The 18,965-nt window shown below is 35.7% G+C and overlaps 1 protein-coding gene across 1 annotated transcript in view; it reads left to right on the top strand.

Moving 5' to 3' along the window:
- C2CD6 (C2 calcium dependent domain containing 6) overlaps positions 1-18,965 on the top strand; it is a gene marked incomplete at both ends in the record, with an annotated part of 178,613 nt that overhangs the window by 145,390 nt on the left and 14,258 nt on the right.

The raw sequence follows: 18,965 nt of genomic DNA, 5'->3' as shown, positions 1-18,965 counted from the left end.
ATCTGTATCCCTATCTCAGTCAGGCTTAATAGTAAACATATGACAGAGGAAAGATGCCGAGAACTTGAGGAAAGATAAATAGAATTTAGCCAATCTGAGCAACAGAGAGAAAATAGAAGAAAAAGAAAATAAGCAGAGCTTCAGGTACTGTGGAACAATAACAAAAAGAGTTAATGCTTATATCATTAGAGTCTCAGTAGAAGAGGATGGGGAGAGAGAGAGGACACATAGAAATGAGGAGGGAAGGAGGTCAGAAGAAGGGAGGAAAATAAAATGAGCAAATTAGAAGAAATAATTGTTGAAACATCCCCATATTTGGTGAAAGACATAAAACTACAGATTCAAGAAGCTGAGCAAAATTCAAATAGAATAAACCCAAAGAAATCCACAATAAGACATATTATCATTAAAGTTTAGAAAATCAAAAACAAAAAATCCTGAAAGCAGTTAGAGAGAAATAATGCATTACATATAAGGAAATACCAATTTTAGTGACAGTGATTTTCTTATTTAAAAACCATGGAGAACAGAAAGATGTGGCATAATATTTTTTTAATATTGAAAAAAAATCTGTCACTTGTTACCCCTATACCTAGAAAAATATATTTTATGAATAAAGGAATAATAAAGACATGTTCAAAGTAAATCTAAGACAATTTGTTGACAGCAAACATATTATTAAAGAAAGGCTATGAGAAGTTCTCTAAACCAAAAAAAAAAAAAAAAGGAGAAAAGGCAGCATGTCAGAAACAAAAGAACATTAGAATGATAATAGATTATCCTACTTCTTAGGAGTATTAAATAAGATGTGATGGTTGAAGCAAAGATTATAAACCATCTGATATCATGCTCAATGGAGTTAGAGGAAATACTTTAGACACTTATATTTAAAAAGTGGAGATGGCCAAAGGATCTAAATGGATAAGATTTCTATCTTTTTCTTGAAGTGATGTAATTATCAGAAGGGTATGATAAGCTACACAAATATATTTTAAGATGTAGAGAATCACTACTAAGGAAACTATACATGGTGTATGCTCAAAACACTGTAAATAAATCCAGGTAAAATTCTTAAAAAGTTGTTCAAATAGCTCACAGGAAGGGAGAGAAAGAGAAATGAGGAATAGCAGAAATAAATAGAAATAACAAAATGTCAGACTTAAATTCCAACATGCCAAATATTGTCTTAAATCTAAATGGTCTAATAAATTCCACTTAAAAGTGCTGATGGTATGAATAAAAAACATGATCCAATAATATACTGTCTGGAAGAAGCTAACTTCAAATACAATGACATAGTAAAGGAATGGGAGAGATTATTATAAATAAAATTTATAAGAATTTCAAAGAGGATTAACTACTTCTAAGTCTAACAAAACATATGCAAAATCTGTATGATAAAACTTAAAAGTTAATGAAAGAAATTATCCACATAGTAAATATATCAATTTGCCCCAATTTATCTGTAGATTTAATGCAAATTCTATCTAACTTACAGCTTTTTAGAAGCAGGCAGAGACAAGATCATTCCAAAAAGTGTGTACAAAGGCCTAGACCCTAGGATGGCTAAAACACTCTTTAAAAAGGAAATAGCAGGAGAAATCACTTTTCTTGAGATTAAGTAATCAAAATTCAAGAGAGCATGGTATTGGAGGAGAGGTAGACATGTAGATAAATGGAACAGAATAGACATCACCCGAATAGACCCACAAAATATGTTAAACTTATTTTGACAGTTCTACCAAAAACAGTTCAGTGGAAGGAAGACAACATTTCGACAACTGGTGCTTGTACAACTGAATATTCATATACGAAACAAAGAAGGAGAAGAAGAATGGCCTAAGTCTCATATCTAAAATTAAAAACAGGATGAAACTCAATACTGGTGAAATGTGGAGAACTTTTTGGTGGATAATTAAATTTTAAAGCCACTCCTGAAAACAGTTTGACAGTTTCTTAAAAACATTATATGTACAGCCACTAAATGACCCAGCCACTGAACTTGGTCATTTATCCTAGATTAAGATTTACCTATTCACAAAAAAATGCCTGCATGCCTGTATGTTCATAATAGCCCCAAACTAGAAACAACTCACATATCCTTCAGTTGGTGAATCAACAAACCACAACACATTCATATCAGGAAATAATACTTGACAATAAAAGGGAACAAACAGTACAAACAACAATCTTCAAAGATTTTCAGAGAATTATAATGAATGAAAAAAAAAGAAAATGCCCAAATATTTTACGCTCTGTGATTCCACTTATATAACATTCTTGAAAATAGAAATTATAAAAAACAGAAAGCAGATTAGTGATTGGTAGGGATTATGCAAGGTATGGAGGCAAGAAGGAAATTAGGGATCCTGAGGAAATGTTCTTCGTCTTTTAACTGTACAATGTCAGTATCCTAGTTGTGAAATTGTACTATAGTTTTGCAAGATGTTACTGTTGAGAAAATCTAGATAAAGAGTGCATAGACTCTGTTATTCCTTACAACTGCACGTGAACCTATAGTTAGGGCCTATAGAGTTTAATTTTAAAGAAAATTTGATTTTTAGAAGAAAAAGAAAACTTACCTTAAAGTTGTTCTTAAGGGTGGTACTCAAACCTGTACAAACATATAAAACTTCATGAAAATTAAAAGACGGTTTAGTTGGCAACCCATAAAACAGATCTTATGCAATCAACAGAATTAGAAGTTTGAAAGAATCTATCACCTAGGGCAACAGATTTATAAACTGAAGACATGTCAGAGTTCTAGAACAAATTTCTAAAAGTCCAAGTTAATTGCTTCACAAACAAGTTGCAAAATCTTCAGAATTCTATGAAAATAAACCTTGGAGTTGTTGGAAGTTAAAAGAAGAGTTTTCTATGAACCAAAGTAGACAGTATGTTAAAGGAATGCAGAATTGCGAGACAAACTTCTGGAGTACTAATCTGAATTGGAAAGGATTGAAAACATCTCTTTCAACTCATAGCTGATGCAGGTGACAGTTTTTCAATAGTTCCTTCACATTTTTAGAGCCCCTCCATAAAATAAGACTTTCAAGATATGCTAAATTAGCTTCCGTTTAAACCCTGACCTTGTCTGGCCTCAAAATCAGTTCCCCAAAGGTCAGGATGCAAAAAGGTGGGGAGAGATGAGGAATTTAATTTTACTCACCAAAGAAAGAGAGTGTTTGGTGGTGGTAAGAGAAATAATATAGTAAAAAGAGCTTGGATTTTACAGGCAGAAATACCTAGATTCAAATCCAGATTCTTCCATTTCCATGGTCACATAACTGGGCAATTTACGTCTCAGTTTCAGTTTTCTCATCTGCAAAATGTGTACATCTCACCTATTTCAGAGAATTTTAAAGGGCTTGGAACATAATAGGCACTTATTAAATGGTAAGTATTATCTTTATTAACTTGTACAAATATATTGTAGGATAAATACAAGAAATAGAATTGTTGGATCAAGGAGTATGAGCATGTTTAATTTTGATAGGCACTGCTAGATTAGCCTTGAAACCAGATATACTACTTTGCATTTGTGCTGAAAATATAGGAAAATAGCCATTATCCCACAGTCAACAGTTTAGTTTTTTTTTAATTTGATGCACAAAAATAATATTCCATGATATTTTATTTGCATTTTTCTGATTGTTAATGAGAGTAAATAATTTTCATGTGCATCTTATTCGTTTGTAATTCTGTTGACTTTATAATCTGCCATATTAACAAATTCGGTTGTATGTTTATTTGTGAGAATGCTTTATGGATTCTGAATTATAAGATTTTGTCATCTGTGCTGTTTGTGATCAGCAAAATCTGTATGATTCTCTGGGGTTCTAGCCATTTCAAATGTTTATATGATCAAATCTGGTAACTTCTCCTTTGTGGTTATTAGTTTATAACTTGTTTAGAAGGTCTTTTCTCTCCCCAAGATTATATAAGTATTCTCCTACAAGTTTTTCTGTTGTATGCTTTTTATGTTTAACTATTCAACCTACCTATACTTTATTTTTTCTGTATAATGTAAGAATCTACCAATATCTTGCTGAAATGGATAGACTATTGTCTCAATGTCATTAAATTTTCCATAGTCGACATGTTTTAATCTGCTAGGATCCCTTCCTGAGGAAATCATTTCCACCCCCCATCTAATCTCTAGTTGGTTGGCAATCAAATACTTATAACATTCTGCTTCTGTTGATGCCAGGATGACCAGGAAATTTATATAAGAATGGTAAAAGAGGAAGTCTTTATATTTTTATAGCAGTAGCTGCTAATGGTGGTTTTCCTACCTAGTGAAGAAAGATGCCTATGAAAACAATTATGGAGAAATGAACAGTCATGGAGAGTTTCCTGATCATATTGAGTCCGTAGAACTTAATGAACCAATACATTCTTTTTTTAATGAAATATATTACTTACAAAGCAAACCATAAATGCATCGGTATCTTTAAAGTCAAATGGACATGTTAAGGATGATTATACTTAGGTGTTATTTCATTATTGGGGTAAGGAAGGGAGAAGAGAGCAACTGTCACCCAGCATTTAGGTTGCTGCCTAGTATTTAGCATTTTGCTGCATACATTTGAGAGCTGTAAACTAATTAATTATTAAGTAAAAGATGACAAATGAGTAGATTCATATACAAATTCACTAAGAAGCATTTTAAAAATAAAATTAAGATAATTGATAAAACTTCTAAGTGTGAAAATAGTGAGAATAATATCTTTTTTTATTGGTTGTTCAAAACATTACAAAGCTCATGATATATCATCTTTCATACATTTGACTCAATTGGGTTATGAACTCCCATTTTTACCCCCAAATACAAATTGCAGTATCACATTGGTTACACACTCACATTTTTACCTAATGGCATATTAGTGACTGTTGTATTCTGCTACCTTTCCTATCCCCTACTATCCCCCCTCCCCTCCCCACCCATCATCCCTCTCTACCTCATCTGCTGTTGTTCAATTCTCTCCCTTGTTTCCCCCACCTTTCCCCTCACATCCTCTTCTATGTAATTTTGTGTAACATTGAGGGTCTCCTACCATTTCCATATGTTTTCCCTTCTCTCTCCCTTTCTCTCCCCCAACTCGCCTTTGTTTAATGTTGATCTTTTCCTCATGCTCTTCCTCCCTGTTCTGTTCTTAGTTGCTCTCTTTATATCAAAGAAGACATTTGGCATTTGTTTTTTAAGGATTGGCTAGCTTCGCTTAGCATAATCTGCTCTAATGCCATCCATTTCCCTGCAAATTCTATGATTTTGTCATTTTTTATTGCTGCGTAGTACTCCATTGTGTATAGATGCCACATTTTTTTTATCCATTCATCTATTGAAGGGAATCTAGGTTGGTTCCACAGTCTAGCTATTGTGAATTGTGCCGCTATGATCATTGATGTGGCAGTATCCCTATAGTACGCTCTTTTAAGATCCTCAGGGAATAGTCTGAGGAGGGCGATAGCTGGGTCAAATGGTGGATCCATTCCCAGCTTTCCCAGGTATCTCCATACTGCTTTCCACATTGGCCTTACCAATTTGCAGTCCCACCAGCAGTGTGCAAGTGTACCCTTTTCCCCACATCCTCACCAACACTTATTGTTGTTTGACTTCATAATGGCTGCCAATCTTACTGGAGTGAGATGGTTTTGATTTGCATTTCTCTGACTGCTAGAGATGGTGAGCATTTTTTCATGTACTTGTTGATTGATTGTATGTCCTCCTCTGAGAAGTGTCTGTTCAGGTCCTTGGCCCATTTGTTGATTGGGTTATTTGTTATCTTATTGTCTAATTTTTTGAGTTCTTTGTATATTCTGGATATTAGGGCTCTATCTGAAGTGTGAGGGGTAAAAATTTGTTCCCAGGATGTAGGCTCTCTATTCACCTCTCTTATTGTTTCTCTTGCTGAGAAAAAACTTTTCAGTTTAAGTAAGTCCCATTTATTTATTCTTGTTATTAACTCTTTGGCTATGGGCGTCCTATTAAGGAATTTGGAGCCTGACCCCACAGTATGTAGATCGGAGCCAACTTTTTCTTCTATCAGACACAGTGTCTCTGATTTGATATCTAGCTCCTTGATCCATTTTGAGTTAACTTTTGTGCATGGCGAGAGAAAGGGATTCAGTTTCATTTTGTTGCATATGGATTTCCAATTTTCCCAGCACCATTTGTTGAAGATGCTATCCTTCCTCCATTGCATGTTTTTAGCCCCTTTATCAAATATAAGAAAGTTGTAACTTTGTGGATTAGTCTCTGTGTCCTCTATTCTGTACCATTGGTCCACCTGCCTGTTTTGGTACCAGTACCATGCTGTTTTTGTTACTATTGCTTTGTAGTACAGTTTGACCTTTGGTATCGCTATACCTCCAGATTCACACTTCCTGCTTAGAATTGCTTTTGCTATTCTGGGTCTTTTGTTTTTCCATATGAATTTCATGATTGCTTTATCTATTTCTACAAGAAATGCCGAAGGGATTTTAATTGGCATCGCATTAAACCTGTAGAGAACTTTGGGTAGTATCGCCATTTTGATGATGTTAGTTCTGCCTATCCATGAACAGGGTACATTTTTCCATCTTCTAAGATCTTCTTCTACTTCTCTCTTTAGGGTTCTGTAGTTTTCATTGTATAAATCTTTCACCTCTTTTATTAGGTTGATTCCCAAGTATTTTATTTTCTCTGAGGATATTGTGAATGGAGTGTTTTTCCTCATTTCCATTTCAGAAGTTTTGTTGCTGATATACAGGAATGCCTTTGATTTATGCGTGTTGATTTTATATCCTGCCACTTTGCTGAATTCATTTATTAACTCTAGCAGTTTCTTTGTAGACCCTTTTGGGTCTGTTAAATATATTATCATGTCATCCACAAATAGAGATAATTTAAGTTCTTCTTTTCCTATTTTTATGCCTTTAATTTCTTTTGTCTGTCTAATTGCTCTGGCTAGTGTTTCAAGAACTAAATTGAATAGAAGTGGTGATAGAGGGCATCCCTGTCTTGTTCCAGATTTTAGAGGGAATGCCTTCAGTTTTTCTCCATTTAGGATGATGCTAGCCTGAGGTTTAGCATATATAGCTTTTACAATGTTGAGGTAAGTTCCTGTTATCCCTAGTTTTTCTAGTGTTTTGAACATAAAGGGATGCTGTACTTTGTCAAATGCTTTTTCTGCATCTATTGAGATGATCATATGGTTCTTGTCTTTAAGTCTATTGATGTGGTGAATAGTATTTATTGATTTCCGTATATTGAACCAGCCTTGCATCCCAGGGATGAATCCTACTTGATCATGGTGTACAATTTTTTTGATATGTTTTTGTATTCGATTCACCAGGATTTTATTGAGAATTTTTGCATCCAAGTTCATTAGAGATATTGGTCTGTAGTTTTCTTTCTTTGAAATGTCTTTGTCTGGTTTCGGGATCAGGGTGAGGTTGGCCTCATAGAATGAATTTGGAAGAGCTCCTTCTTTTTCTATTTCTTGAAATAGCTTGAAAAGTGTTGGTATTAATTCTTCTTTGAAGGTTTTGTAAAACTCCGCTGTATACCATCCGGTCCAGGGCTTTTTTTGGTTGGTAGTCTTTTGATGGCTTCTTCAATTTCTTCCTTTGTTATTGGTCTGTTTAAATTGTGTATGTCTTCCTGACTCAATCTGGGCAGATCATATGACTTAAGAAATTTATCGATATCTTCACTATCTTCTATTTTATTGGAATATAGGGTTTCAAAATACTTTCTAATTATCTTCTGTATTTCTGTAGTGTCTGTTGTGATATTGCCTTTTTCATCCCGTATGTTAGTAATTTGAGTTCTCTCTCTTCTTCTCTTCGTTAGCATGGCTAAGGGCCTGTTGATCTTATTTATTTTTTCAAAGAACCAACTTTTAGTTTTTTCAATTTTTTCAATGGTTTTTTTTTTTTGTTTCAATTTCATTGATTTCTTCTCTAATTTTAATTATTTCTTGTCTTCTACTACATTTGCTGTTGTTTTGCTCTTCCTTTTCTAGGTTTTTGAGGTGTAGTGTGAGTTCATTTATTTGTTGGTTTTTTCTTTTTTTGAGGAAAGAACTCCAAAAAATGAATTTCCCTCTTAAAACTGCTTTCATTGTGTCCCATAGATTCCAGTATGTTGTGTCTGTATTGTCATTTGTCTCTATGAATTTTTTTATCTCCTCCTTTATGTCTTCTGTAACCCATTGATCATTCAGTAACATATTGTTCATTTTCCATGTGATGTAGGATTTTTCCTTCCTTCTTTTATCATTGATTTCCAGTTTCATTCCATTATGATCAGATATGGTGCATGGTATTATCTCCATGCCTTTATATTTACTAAGAGTTGCCCTATGGCATAATATATGAGTAGGATCCATGTGCTGCTGAGAAGAACGTGTATCCACTTGATGATGGTTGATGTATTCTATATATGTCGGTTAAGTCTAGTTTATTGATTGTGCTATTGAGTTCAATAGTTTCTTTATTCAGCTTTTGTCTAGAGGATCTGTCTAATCGTGAGAACAGTGTGTTGAAGTCACCCATAATTACTGTGTTGCGGTCTATTTGACTCTTGAACTTGAGGAGAGTTTGTTTTATGAACGTTGCAGCTCCATTGTTAGGTGCATACAAATTGATAATTGTTATGTCTTGTTGGTGGATGGTTCCTTTTAACAGTTTATAGTGTCCTTCTTCATCCCTTTTGATTAACTTAGGTTTGAAGTTGATTTTATTCAATATGAGTATGGCCACTCCTGCTTGCTTCTGAGGGCCATGTGAGTGATATGATTTTTCCCAACCTTTTACCTTCAGCCTGTGTATGTCTTTTCCTATCATATGAGTCTCCTGAAGGCAGCATATTGTTGGATTTGTTTTTTTGATCCAGGTTACTAGCCTATGTCTCTTGATTGGTGAGTTTAGGCCATTAACATTTAAGGTTACAATTGAAATATGATTTGTACTTCCAGTCATGTTTATTTATTTATTTATTTTAGTTTGGCTAGTTTTTACTTTTTGGTTATTTTCCTCCCCCTTTACTGAGATACCTCCTGCTGTTAGTTTTGGGCACTATTTTTCAATTCCTCTTCTTGTAGTATTTTGCTCAAAATGCTTTGCAGTGCTGGTTTTCTGGCTGCGAATTCTTTTAGCTTTTGTTTATCATGGAAAATTTTAATTTCATTGTCAAATCTGAAGCTTAATTTTGCTGGATACAGTATTCTTGGCTGGAAACCATTATTTTTCAGCATTTGAAATACATTGTTCCAGGATCTTCTTGCTTTTAAAGTCTGTGATAAAAAATCAGTCATTAACCTAATTGGTTTACCCCTGAATATAATCTGCCTCCTTTCTCTTGTAGCTTTTAATATTCTCTCCTTGTTCTGTACGTTGGCTATCTTCATAATTATATGTCTTGGAGTTGGTCTATTACGGTTTTGAATGTTTGGGGTCCTGTAGACTTCCAGGATTTGGCAATCCATTCCATCTTTCATCTGTGGGAAGTTTTCTAGAATTATTTCATTTAGTAGGTTTTCCATTCCTTTGGTTTGATTCTCTATGCCGTCTTCTATCCCGATGACTCTCAAATTTGGTTTTTTTATGACATCCCATATTTCTTGAATAGATTGCTCGTGGGATTTAAGCATCTTTTCTGTGTTGATTCTATTCTTTTCAAGTTGATAAACTTTGTCTTCATTATCTGATGTTCTGACTTCTACTTGATCTAGTCTATTTGTAATATTCTCGTTTGAGATCTTAATTTGATTTATAGTTTCCTGCATTTCTAGGATTACTGTTTGATTTTTTTTAAGATCTCTATCTCCTGGTAAAGCTCGTTCTTTGCCATTTGAATTTGTTTGTTTAATTCATTTTCAAAATATACTTTTATTGCTTGGGCTTGCTGTCTCATGTCTTCTCTAATATTCCTTTCCATCTGAGTTAGGTATGCCTTGAGTTCTTTCCCTATCCCTGTTTCTGATGCTTCTAGGTCCTCCTGTAGAAATAAGTTGTCTTGCATTGTTTGTACTCCTTTTTTCCCTTGTTTTTTCATGATGTTCACGCTACTTTCCAGCTCTATTTGATTGCTGTGCTTCTGCTCTCTTCTATAAATTTGTTTTGGGTTTTTACATCTCTGTTGTCTCTCCTTTGTGTTGGTAGACTATGCTTGCTAAAGTGGATTCCGCTGGGAAGGAATTCCGACGGCCAAGCTCCAGTGACGTCACCTCTCTGCTATGGCGGGCCCCAGGCTCCTTACTGGGGTGTCCGAATGGAGGGGTGGGACTGGACTGTCTCTGGTTGGTTTCAGATCCCAGACACCGGCGGCCGGGCGGTCTCCAGCCGCCCAGTCGCGCTGGCAGCTGGCGGGCGATTGGTCGCAGGCGGGCGTGCGTTTCCAGCTGCTCAGTCGCAGGGGCAATGGGCTGGCTGTCACTGGCGGGCGTGCGGTCTCCAGCTGCCCAGTCGCAGCGGCAAAGGGCCGGCTGTCGCTGGTGGGCAGGCGGTCTCCAGCTGCCCAGTCGCGCTGGCAGCCGGCGGGCGATTGGTCACTGTCGGGTGTGCGGTTTCCAGCTGCTCAGTCGCAGGGGCAATGGGCCAGCTGTTGCAGGCGGGCATGCGGTCTCCAGCCACCCAGTCTCAGGGGCAATGGGCCGGCTGTTGCTGGTGGGCAGGCAATCTCTAGCTGCCCAGTCATGCGGGGGGCAGACTCCAGCTGCCCATCACGTGGGCGGCAGGTGGAGTTTCGCCAGAAGGCTTGCGTTCTCCAGCCGCCCAGTCTCGAGGGCCTGGCCTCTAGTCCCCTGGTTTCTCCTGCTAGTCCTGGTTTCTCCTGCTAGACCAGATTTCCCAAGTGATGCCTCTCGGCAGTTCAAACTGTACTCTGGGCCTGCCGTTTGTTGGGCGTGGAGGGTGGCTATTGAGAACCCTGGCACTCTATTGTTTTGATTTTTCCGCTTGCCCCTCCCCCTGCACTGGCAATACAGGTTTCGTTTTCCCCGCTGATGGGAGGGGGAGTTGAAGGTCGGGTGTCTCTAGTTTTCCCCACGTCTTTATGCAGGCTTGCTCTGATAATCCCTCCCCCGGAGAGCCTAGGAGAGATTTTATGTGAATTCCCCGCTGTATGGGAGATGAGCTGAGTAACATGCACCTGTTTTATTGTTGCAATCTGTCGGAGAGTGGGGGTGGTTACTTCAGCTCTCCAAGATGGTGGCTGCTGGTTTCCTTGGTGGAGTTTCCGTTGTGGGGGATAGAACTGTCCAGTTTCCTTCCCCGTCCGAAATCCCGAACTCAGCCCGGGGCTCCGTGAGTGCTCAGGCGGCAGGATTCCACAGAATCTGCAGCAATCTCCCTGCTTGCTGGTCGCTCCTCGGCGGCTCCCCGCCGTCTGTAGCCGCGGGGCGGGCTGCATGGATCAGCCAACCTGGATCTCCGGTCGCACAGTTGGCTCGTGTATGAGACTCAATTACCAGACCTCGGTGCTGGAAATCCTTCCTCTAGGTTTCGGCGCACCCCCATTTTGCTGTAAGTTACTAACAAGATAGTTTTTTGTCGTTCTAACTCGTTAGTCACCCGCGCGGTGGCACGGTACACGGGGTGTAATGCACTCTATTCGCGGCCATCTTGGGGATCTCCTCTTTATTTTTATTTATTTTTCCATAGCTTTTTTTGAGCTAAAATTGCAATGCAATAAAATGTACGTATTTCAAGTTTGCAATTTTGATCAGTTTTGAAATGTATGTTACCAATACAATCAATATAAAAACATTCCCATTACTTCTTTTTAAAATTTGCAATCATGCAGACTGTGTTTCCTGCATGATTTATTACATTAGAATCCAATCACCTTAAGATATATAGAATTCCACCACCACATGTCAACTATTTCAAAATTAAATGGCTCACTTACAATTTTTTTTAATTGACAGAATTCACTGCATGAAATAATAAACACCATTTGGAGTTTCCATTTAAATGACAAAGAGAACATGGGTTTGATGTTAAATTTGAGAAAATTGTTAAAATCTTTATCTGGAAGTGGCTTCTGAGATCTAAATTTCAGAGCACTTGAAATCATTTGTAAACATAGACAATTGAAACTATACCAAACTTAAAAACTTCCTTGCATCAATGAAAACAGTTGACAGAGTGAAAAAGTAACCTGTGGAATTTAAGAGAATATTTGTAAATCAAGTATCTGATAATGGGTTAATATCCATATTATGTAAGGAATTCCTACAATTCAACAACAAAATATCAAATAACTCAGGAAACCAAGAAAATATACAATTGCTTATAAGCATATGAAAAGGTGCTCAATATCACTAATCATATGAGAAAGGCCAATCAGAACACAGTGAGTTATCAGCTTACACTCATTAGATTAGTCACTATCAAAAGAAAGAAAAAGTGTTAGTGGGGATATGGAGAAATTTGAACCCTTATGCACATTGATAGGAACATAAAATGATGTAGTCGATGCAATTGCTATGGAAAACAGTATGGAGGATACTCAAAAATCTATTATTATCATATGATCCTATAATCTCTTTTAGGTATACATTCAAAAGAATTCAAAGTAGGATCTTGAAGAAATAGGTGAGCACCCATGTTCACTATAGCATTGTTCATAATACTCAAGATGTAGAAGCAATCCAAATGTTCTTGGACAGGTACATACATGGAGTGGAATATCAAGTAACCTTAAAAGGGAAGCAATTCTCTTTCATGCTATAGCGTGTTTAAAGTTTGAGATCATTGTACTATGTTTAAAGTTTGAGATTAAGCCATTCACAGAAGAACAAACACTGCATGATTCCCCTTATCTGAAGTATCTAAAGTACCCAAAGCCATAGAAATCAAAAGTAGAAAGGTGTTTGCCAAGGACTGAGGGAAGTAATGCTTATTAATTATAGAGTTCATGTTTTACAAGATGCAAAATTCCAGATATCTGCTACACAGTAATGTGAAAATACTTAACACTACTGAGCTGTATACTAAAATCATGGTTAATATGGTAAATTTACTGTTGTGTTCTTTTAATCACAATAAAAAAAGAAAACAAACTCTCTCAATTGTAGGAAATACTCATTGTCTATAATTCCTTAAAGTCTAAACTTTGACATCTTCATTTTTATTATTTTAGATCAACTAATGTTAATTTCAGTGATTCACTGCATTTATTCTCAAACATAAGTGTACAGTTTCATACACAAAAACAAATTAGAAATTTCCTGCAGTTGTCACCTTCCTTATGCATTTTATAGTCCTTTTGTTCTCCCAGTCTACAAAAAAATATTTTATTCTTTGAAGAGAGATAAGAAATCCATTTGTCAGCCCACATGTGTTTCTTAAAATTAGTTTCCCTAATTTGCAAATGAGAATCTTGACTACATAGACCATCTTTTCCCACTGTGTTGACATTTACCTTTATCATATGCTAATTTGTTATGTTAATTACCACATGCTAATTTCCTTGTTTGCACAGGGATATTTTAGTAGTCTTCATTATGTTCCATTAATATAATTTTGTTGTACTACACTACTATACAACTTCAATTACTATGGTTTTAAATTCATTTAATGTTGATATGCAACATACTTAATTACCATATCAACTTTTTCAACTTCAAACAGTAGGAAATTTTTGTGGCACTTTTAGTCCCCTCCTCTCAGGTACTAAGAAGCACTCTTGGTCATGAGTAGTGGAACACTAGTTCCCAGTTTCCCTCATGAGACTGGAGGGAATGTAGCCAACCTTTTGGGGGGATCATTGTGTCTGTCTGCCCTAACTTGGTGGAGATCCTGGCTTGCTTATCTCCATCTTGCATACCTTGGAATGCAGGTGGGGAAAGCAGTGGGAACTGGTCATAAAAGCTATAAGAGGCCAACAAACTCACATACAACTGGGTCAGGAGATTCTGAGTGAGGATTTATGATAGAGATCTAAGATGCAGAAGGGATCGTTTTTTGTTTTTTTGTTTACAAATTCAGTCTTTTTATTGGAAGTTATTCATATGGTCTGCTTTTTCTTGAGTCAGTTTTGGTAGTTTGGCTCTTTAATTTTTAAAAAATTTTTATTCTTTTTAGTTATACATGACAGTGGAATGTATATTGACATGCATACATGGAATATAACTTCCCATGGTTGTAGTTATACATGATATGGAGTCACACTGGTCATGTATTCATATATGAACATAGGAAAATTATGTCCAGTTCATTCGATTATCTTTCTCATTCCCATCTCCTTTCTCTTCCCCCGATTCCCCTCTGTCTAATCCAGTGAACCTGCACTCTCCCCTGCCCCCAACTGATTGTAAATCAGCATTTACATATCACAGAGAACATTTGGCCTTTGGTTTTTGGGGATTGACTTATTTCACTCAGCATGATTGCCTCCAGTTCTATCCATTTACCAGCAAATGCCATAATTTTTTTCTTATTTATGGCTGAGTAATATTCCATTGTGTATATGTACCACATTTTCTTTATCAATTCATCTATTGAAGGACACCTAAGTTGGTTCCATAGTGTAGCTATTGTAAATTGTGCTGATATAAACCTTGATGGGCTGTGTCACTATATAGTATGCTGATTTTAAGTCCTTTGGGGATAAACCTAGGAGTGGGATGACAAGGTCAAATGGTAGTTCCATCCAAGTTTTCTGAGGAATCTCCATACTGCTTTCCAGAGTAGTTGCACCAATTTGCAGACCCACCAGCAATGTATGAGTGTGCATTTTCCCACACATTCTCACAACATTTATTGTTACTTGTATTCCTGATAATTGCCACTCTGACTGGAATGAGAAAGAATCTCAGTATAATTTTCCTTTGCATTTCTCTAATTGCTAGTAATGAACATTTTTCGTATATTTGTTGACCATTTGTATTTCTTTTTCTGTGAAGTACCTATTTAGTTCCTCTGACCATTTATTGATTGGATTATTTGGGTTTTTGGTGTTAAGTGTTTTGAGTTCTCTATATATCCTGGAGATTATTACTCTGAGGTGCATGTGGTATAAATTTTTTCCCATTCCATATGCTTTCCACATTATTGTTTCCTTTGCTGTGAAGAAGCTTTTTAGTTTGAATCCATCCCATTTATTGATTATTAATTTTACTTCTTGTGCATTATAAATATGGTTGAGGAAGTTGGTTCCTATGCCAACATGATGTACACTTGGGCCTACTTTTTCTTCTAGTAGGCACAGGGTTTCTGGTCTCATGCTGAGGCCCTTCATCTACTTTGAGTTGAGTTTTGTGCACGGTGAAAGATAGGGGTTTAATTTCATTTTGTTACATATGTATTTCCAGTTTTCCCAGCACCATTTGTTGAAGAGGCTATCTTTTTTCCAATTATGTTTTTGATGCCTTTGTCTAGTATGAGATAACTATATTAATGTGGATTTGTCTCTGTGTCTTCTATTCTGTAATTGGTCTTCTTGCCTGTTTTGGTGAATACCATGCCATTTTTGTTACTGCATCTATGTAGTATAATCGAACATCTGGTATTGTGATGCTTCCTGCTTCACTTTTCTTGCTAAGGATTGCTTTGGCTATTCTTGGCCTCTTATTTTTCCAAATGAATTTCATGACTGCTCTATTTCTGTGAAGAATGCCATTGGAACCTTAATGGGAATTGCATTAAATCTGTATAGCAGTTTTGGTAGTATGGCCATTTTGACAATATTAATTCTGCCTATCTAAGAAGATGGGAGATCATTTCCATCTTCTAATGTGTTCTTCAATTTATTTCTGTAGTTTTCATTATAAAGGTCTTTCACCTCTTTTGTTAGATTGATTCCCAAGTATTATTTTTTTGAGGCTATTGTGAATGAGACAGTTTTCTTAATTTCTCTTTCAGTTGATTCATCACTGATGTATAGGAACACAATTGATTTATAGGTGTTAGTTTTATATCTACTACTTTGCTGAATTTATTTATGAGTTCTAGAAGTTTTCTAGTGGAGTTTTTGGATATAAATATACATAAATATAGAACATATAGAATCATGTCATCAGAAAATAGGTATAGTTTGAGTTCTTTTTCTATTTGTATCCCTTTAATTTCTTTCTTTTGTTGTTGCTCTGGCTAGAGTTTCCAGGATGTGTTGTATAGAAGTGGAGAAAGAGAGGGCATCCCTGTCTTGTTCCAGTTCTTGGAGGATGATTTCAATTTAGAATGATGTTGGCCTTGGGTTTAGCATATATAACTTTTACAATGTTAAGGTATGTTTCTACTATACCTAGTTTTTCTAGTGTTTTGAATCGATGCTAAATTTTGTCAAATGCTTTTTCTGCATCCAATGAGATAATCATGTGATTCTTGTCTTTAAGTCTACTGATCTGATGAATTATGTTTACTGATTTCCATATGTGGAACCAACCAACCTTGCCTCCCTGGGATGAACCCTACTTGATCATGGTGCACTTTCCTTTTAATATTTTTGTATGTGATTTGCCAGCATTTTATTAAGAATTTTTGCATCTATGTTCACCAGGGATACTGGTCAGAAATTTTCTTTCCTTGATGTGCCTTTGTCTGATTTTGGTACTAGGGTGATACTAGCTTTATAGAATGAGTTTGGAAGGGGTTCCCTTCTTTTCTATTTCATGGAATAATTTGAAGAGGATTGATGTTAGTTATTCTTTGAAGGTCTGGTAGAACTAAGCTGAGAATCCATCTGGTCCTGGGCTTTTGATGTTGTCTTCAATTTCATTGCTTGAAATTGATCTGTTTAAATTTACTATGTCCTCCTGATAAAATTTGGGTAGTTCATATGTTTCTAGAAGTTTGGTAGTGTCTTCAGGATTTTCTATTTAATATTATTAGAATACAAATTTTCAAAATAATTTCTGATTATTGTCTGTATTTCATTAATGTCCTTTTTGATATTTCCTTTTCCATCATGAATTTTAGTAATTTGGCTTTTCTCTGTCTCTCTTCATTAGCTTAGCTAATTTTGTCCATTTTTTTCAACTTTTTGTTTTGTCAATTTTTTGGAATGTTTCTTTTGTTTTAATTTCATTTCTGATTTTAATTATTTCCTGACTTCTGCTTTTGGTGTTGATTTGTTCTTTTTTTTTCTAGGACTTTGAAATGTACGGTTAGGTTATTTGTTGACTTTCTATTCTTTTAATGAATGAGCTCAATGCAATGAGCTTTCCTCTTACCCCTGTTTTCATAGTGTCCCAGAGATTTTAACATGTTGTGTCATTATTCTCATTTACCTCTAAGCATTTTTAAAATTTCATTCCTGATTTCTTCTGCTATCCATAGGTTATTCAATACTATATTATTTAGTCTCCAGGTGTTAGTTTCTATTTTTTATTTTGTTGTTGATTTTTAATTTTATTTCCTTATGAGCTGATAGAACGCAAGGTATTATCTCTATCTTTTTTCTATTTGCTAAGAGAAGGGTTTATTTGATGTATGTTTATTTGATGTATGCTCCATTGTTTGGGGCATAAATATTTACAATTTTTATGTCTTATTGCTGTATAATTCCCTTAAGTAGTAGAAAGTATCCTTTTGATTAACTTTGGCTGGCTTGAAAAGTCCACTTTATCTGATATGAGGATAGAAACCCTGCTTGTTTATAAGTTCTATGTGAATGATATATTTTTCTTCATCCTTTCACTTTCAGTCTGTGCATGTCTTTGCCTATGAGTTGAGACTCTTCAAGAGGGCATATTGTCAGGTCTCTTGTTTTTTTTTTTTTGTTTTGTTTTAATTTATTTTTTAGTTTTCAGTGGACACAACATCTTTATTTTATTTTTATGTGGTACTGAGGATCGAACCTAGTGCCCCACACATGCCAGGTGAGCACGTTACTGCTTGAGCCACATCCCCAGCCCTCAGGTCTTGTTTTTTAATCCAATGTGCCAGTCTGTGTCTTTTGATTGGTGAGTTTAAGCCTTTCACATTCAATGTTATTATTGAGATATGATTTTTATTTCCTGTCATTTTGATTTATTTCTAGTTTTTAATTTGAATTAGTTTCTCCTTTGATTGACTATTCCTTTAGTGTAGTTCCTCCCTTTGCTGGTTTTCACTTTTGTTTTTTATTTCTTCTTCTAAAATATCTTATTATTGGGGCTGGGGATGTGGCTCAAGTGGTGGCGCGCTCGCCTGGCATGCATGCAGCCCGGGTTCGATCCTCAGCACCACATACCAACAAAGATCTTGTGTCCACCGAGAACTAAAAAAAATAAATATTAAAAATTCTCTCTCTCTCTCTCTCTCTCTCTCTCTCTCTCTCTCTCCCCCCCCCCTCTCTCACTCTCTCTTTAAAAAAATCTTATTATTGAGTATGCTCTGTAGTGCAGACATTCTAGTGGTGAATTCTTTTAACTTTTTTTTTTATCATGGAAGGTTTGTATTTCATTGTCAATTATGCAGTTTAATTTTGCTTGGTATGGTATGCTTGTCTGGCATTCATTTTCTTTAAGAGCTATATTATTTCAAGATCTACTGGATTTGAGAACTGGATTGGTTTCCCTGTAAATGTTACCTGTTATTTTTCTCTGTCAGTCTTTATAATTCTATCTTTGTTCTCTATTAGGCACTTTCATAATAATGTGCCTTGGTGTAGGTCTATTTGTATATTTTGGGTCTTGTAAGCCTCCTATATTTGATTTTCCATTTCATTCTTTAAATTTTGGAAATTTTCTCATTTAATTGAAAAGATTGTACATTCCTTTGGTTTGTTCACCTATCCTAATAAATCTTAAATTTGTTTTTTCAGGTTATCCCATATTTCTTGGAAGTTCTGTTCATGGTCTTTTAGCATCTTTTCTCCATGGTCAACATTGTTTTCAAAATTATATATTTTGTCTTCATTGCCTGAAACTATGTCTTCCAAATGATCTAGTATATTGGTGATGCTTTCAATTGAATTTTTAATTTGGTCTAGTGATTCCTTCATTTCAAGAATTTCTGCTTGATTTTTTTTTTCCCCAGGATCTCCATCT

The sequence above is a fragment of the Spermophilus citellus genome (assembly GCF_964194105.1).
Source record: "Spermophilus citellus genome assembly, chromosome: 11".
Lineage (NCBI taxonomy): Eukaryota > Metazoa > Chordata > Mammalia > Rodentia > Sciuridae > Spermophilus > Spermophilus citellus.
Note: the sequence above shows the minus strand (reverse complement) of the source record. Positions and strands in the feature narration are given on the sequence as shown.